A 5,327-nucleotide genomic window follows, 5' to 3' on the forward strand; every position below is an offset into this window, starting at 1 on the left:
AACTATAATTTTGACAATATGAATCCTATGATTTCTTGAGCATGAAGTGCCTCCTCATTTTCTAGTTTCATCCTTAAAATCTTCCTTCATATACTTAAAAGTTTTCATGGTTGATGTTTCTCACTTTTTTGGCTTAGATTTAGTCCTAGAAATTTTGTTCTCTTTGAGGTTTTCATGGGTGGGAATATGTCTCTAACCTTTTTCTTAGCCCAATACTTGTTGGTATATAAAAAGGTTACTTGGCTTATTCAAATTTGATTGTGTATCATGCTACATTGCTAAAATTATTGGTCATTATTAGAAGGTTTATACTGAAATTACATCATTTGCAAGTGAAGATAATTTGACTTCTTATTTTCTTTTTTATATACTTCAGTTTTCGTCTCTTGTCTTATTGCTTTAGAAGGGTTTCAAGAACTGTATTTAAAACGATTGAGGATAGTGGTAATCCTTGCCTCATTCTTGATTTTTTGGGGGATTAATTTGACATTTTATGTATTTAAGATTTTCTCGGTTGTGGGTTTGTCATGTTAAACTAAGTTCCCTTCAGTTTCTCCAGGGCTTTTTTGTAGCTTTGTTTTTGTTTGTTTGTTTTAATTAATTAATTTTTAAATTTCATTTTATATTCCAATCATAGTTCTCCCTCCCACCCCTCCTTCAGCTTTCCCTAACCTCCCTGCCAGCCTACCTCCCATCTACTCCTCCCAATGTGTAAGGGCTCCAATGGGAAGTCAACAAAGCCTGGTACATTAAGTTGGGGCAGGATCAAGCCCCTCTCCCCTGCATTAAGGCCAAGCATGGCATTCTACCACAGCAAACGGGCTCCAACAAGTTAGCTCATTCACCAGGGAAAGATACTGGTCCTACTGCCAGGGTCTTATTTTAAGAAGACATGCTGAATGTTGTCAAAGCTTTTTTGCGTCTATTGAGAATTTTATGTGATACTTTTACCTTGAATTCCAATTATATACTTTATTATGTTTATTGACTTATATAGGTTGAACAACCACTACTTCCTCAGGAAAAGATGAGTATTTGATCACAGTGGATTATCTCATGGATATAGGCCTGTATTTGGTTTGAAAATATCTTATTGTTTTTGATATTTTTGTTTTTGTTTGTTTTTCAGAACAGGGTTTCTCTGTGTAGCCTTTGCTGGAACTTGCTTTGTAAACCAGGCTGGCCTCAAACTCAGAGATCCACCTGCCTTTGCTTCCTTACTGCTGGGATTAAAATTGTGCCTTCATGTTTTTAGACTTTCTAGATTAATGGAAAATAAATAGGCTTTTAAAGGCATTGCCTTATAGTTGTGTGAATTTCTTTTTCACTCATTTTTTTATTAAAAAATAGATAACAATACATTCTGATTATGTCTCCCCTTCCCCAGCTCATTCTAAATCCTCTTCACCTCCCTACCTGAACAAATTTGCATGGTCTCTCTCTCTCTCTCTCTCTCTCTCTCTCTCTCCCTCTCATTAGAAAAAAAATACAGGAATCTGAACAGATAAACAAAGAGCCAAAGAAAAGCATAAGAAACATTTATAGATGCAGAGAAACACACATTGGCAGACACAGAAATCCCATGAATATACAAGATTGGAAAACATAATATATAAGCAAACGATATATAAAGTCAAAAAAGAAATATCCAGGAAAAGTATTATGAGACAAAGAAACCTCCAAAAATACTATTGAGTACATTTTGTGTTGACCATCTAGCATTGGGTATGGGGCTTACCCTTAAGAATGGTTTGCATACCCTGTGAGATTCAGTGGGAGAATGTTATTATAATTCATTTGATAGTGATTACCAATTGGAGATAGTTTGTGGGACTCTATCAGGTCTAGACATGTGTAGGCTCTGTGCATGCTGCCATATTCTCTGTGATTTTATATATTAATTTGTAGATGCAAGTTTTTGTTCCACCTGGTCCCTCAGCTGTTCAGTCCCAAAGAAATACACAGAGGCTTATATTAATTAGAAACTGTTTGGCTTATTAGCTCAGGCATATTATTAACTAGCTCTTATAACTTCAATTAACCCACAATTTCTGCCTAAGTTTAGTCATGTGGATTGGTACCTTTTCTCAAGGCAGCATTCTCATCTTCCTTCCTTTGTGTCTGATTGGTGACTGACTTTGCCTTTTCTCTTCCCAGAATTCTCTTAGTCTGATTGATCTTTGTATATTTCCTTCCTGACTACTAGTCAATCAACATTTTATTAAATCAATATGTGACAAATCATTACAGTATACGAAAGCATTATACAACAGCATGAATAAGTCCTTCTGTGTTTGAAGGGCTTGCTTTCTTTGTGTACTCCATTCCTTCTGAGTCTACAATTTTTCTTCTTCCTCTTCTGCAGGGTTCCCTGAACCACAAGGGGAGGGAAGTGAAGGAGACATCCCACTTAATGCCTTGTAATACTGAATGTGTCAAGGTCTCTCACTCTTTGCACATTGCCCAGTTATGGGTCTCTGTATTTATTCTTATCTGATGCAGGAAGAAACTTCTCTGATGATGGTTGAGCAAGACACTGATCTATGAGTATAGCTCAATGTCAATATACTCTTGATGCTGCATTTCTTTAGCAGAACAGTAATATTTAGTTTTCCCTTAGGTCTGTGTCCTATCTAGTCTCAGATTCTTGGTCACTTGAGGAGTGTCATGGATATATTCTATATCATGGAGTAGAATGTTCTAAATTCTTTAGTGTCTATTGTCATTTTTCCCTGTTCATTTATGATTTTATTAACTTTTTGTTTTCTAGACCAAAAGCTTGTTGTTCTTGTTTATATTCTCAAACAACCAGGAATTACATTTGTTGATTCTTTGTCCTGCTTTTTCTATTTCTATTTTCTTAATTTGCTCTGACTTTTATTATTTCTTGCCTTCTGCTGGACTTTGGTTTGACTTTATGTATTCCAAATTCCTGAGTGAAATCAACTGAGTCCATTATCTATGCTATTTCTGATTTTGTAGAGTAGAGACATAAACTATAAATTTACTCTTTGGACAGAATTAATTTGTCCCAGACGTTTTGCTAGAGTGGGTTTCCATTTTCATTTAGTTACTGGAATTTTTAAAAATGTTGATTTCATCTTTGAACCATTCATCATTCATTAATATGATGTTTAATACCCTTGAGTTTGTTTAATTATGAGATATTTGATTGCTTATATCTTATTGCATTATGGTAAGAAATGAAACGTAAAATTATTTTAATGTTTTTGAGCTTCTTAATATTTATCACATTTCCCAATATGTGGGCTATTTTAGAGATGCTTCCATGTGCTTCTGAGTTGAGTGTATACTTTTGGCATTTGGTTAGAATATTCTACAGCTATCTATTAGGTCCATTTGATATATGATAACATTTAATTCTGATATTCCTCAGTTTTCTGTCGGAATGACCTGTATATTGGAGAAAGAGATATAGTAATATCACCTACAATCTTTAAGTTGCAGTTTATCTGTATCTTTCCTTGCACTAATATGCTTTTAGTAAAATTGAGTGCCCCAAAGTTTGGTGCATATACATTTAGGATTGTAATGATTTCCTGGATAATTTTTTAATTAATTTATTTACTTTTAAAGGATCTTTTCTGACTTTACATACCTATCTCTGTTGCCACTCCCTCCTCTCCTCCAACTCCCCCCACCTTCTTCCCACCCCCCACCCATCCACTCTTCAAGAGGGTAAAGCTTCCTACGGTGAGTCAACAAAATTTGACACATCATTTTGAGGCAGGACAAAGGCTTTCCCTATAGTCAGGCTGAACAAGGTTTTCCTCTATAGGGAATGGGCTCCAAAAAGTCAGTTCATACAATGGGGATAAATCCTGGTCCCACTGCCAGTGACCCCACAGACTGGCCCAGCCCTACAATGATCTCCCACATTCAGAGGACCTAGTTTAGTCCTATGTAGATTCTCCCACTATCAGTTCAGAGTCAGTGAGCTCCCATTAGCTAAGTTGTTTCAGTGGGTATCCCCATCATGGTCTTTACCCCTTTGCTTATATTATTGTTGTTCTCTCCCTTCGACTGGTCTCTGGAAGCTTGCCCCAGTGTTTAGCTGTGGATCTCCTCATCTGCTTCCATCCGTCGCTGGATGAAGATTCTATGATGAAAATTAAGGTATTCATCAATCTGATTACAAGGAAAGGCCAGTTAAGGCCCCCTTTCCACTAATGCTTGGAGTATTAGCTACGGTCATTCCTCTGGATTCTTGGGAATTTCCCTGGTAGCAGGATTCACACTAACCCATAATTGTTCCCACAATCAAGATATCTCTTTCTTTGCTCTCCCTCTCTGTTCTTCCCCATTGTGACCATACCCCAGCAATACCACTCTTGGGCATATACCTAAAGTATGTACAATCATATTACAAGCACATTTGCTCAACTGTGTTCATAGCAATATTATTGGTAATAGCCCCAACCTGGAAGCAAACTACATGCCCCTCAACCAAAGAATGGATGAAAAAAATGTGGTACATTTACACAGTGGAGTACTTCTCACTGGTAAAAATCAATGACATCTTAAAATTTGTAAACAAGTTAATGGAACTAAAGAAAACCATCCTGAGTGAGGAAACCTAGACCCAGAAAGACAAACATGGTTTGTATTCACTCATGAGTAGATATTAGATATAAAGCAAAGGACTACCCATCTATAGTCCATGACCCCAGAGAAAAGAGGTAATAAGGAGAATGTTAAGAGAGACTTCTTGGTTAATTATTCTTTAGATTAGCATGGTCTTTTTATTTTATCCTTAGAATAATTTTCCCATCCTTTCATTATAAGACTGTGCTTATCTTTAAAGCTGCTTCATATAGGCTATTGAAAAATGGATTAAGTTTCTTCCTTTTTAAGTCTTTTTAAATTATTGTAATTTAATTGGGGAATTTGTAACCTATATTTCTTTCATTTTTGGCAGACACACACACACACACACACACACACACACACACACACTATTATCCTAAATATGTAGATGCAACCTGATTAGTCAAGTAAGCATCTTATTGAGTGTTCACTGTAGGACAGGTTTGGTGGACACAAATTCTTTCAGTATTTTTACATCATGGAAAGTTTAATATCTCCAACAGTGGTAGATATAATGAGTATAGTAGTATTGGTTGGCACTCATGGTTAAAGAGAACTTGAAGTACATTGCTCCATGTTCTGCTGTCTTTTAAAGTTTCCATTGAGAATTCAGCTAGTATTATGATAGGTTTTCTTATATATTTGACTTGGTTTTTACATTGCAGCTTTTAATATTCTTTATTTCTTTCTCTATATTTAGTATTTAAATGCAGTGGTAT

This window comes from Microtus oregoni, unplaced genomic scaffold (genome assembly GCF_018167655.1).
Source record: "Microtus oregoni isolate MIOR12 unplaced genomic scaffold, Mior012 000390F_ref0000007, whole genome shotgun sequence".
NCBI lineage: Eukaryota > Metazoa > Chordata > Mammalia > Rodentia > Cricetidae > Microtus > Microtus oregoni.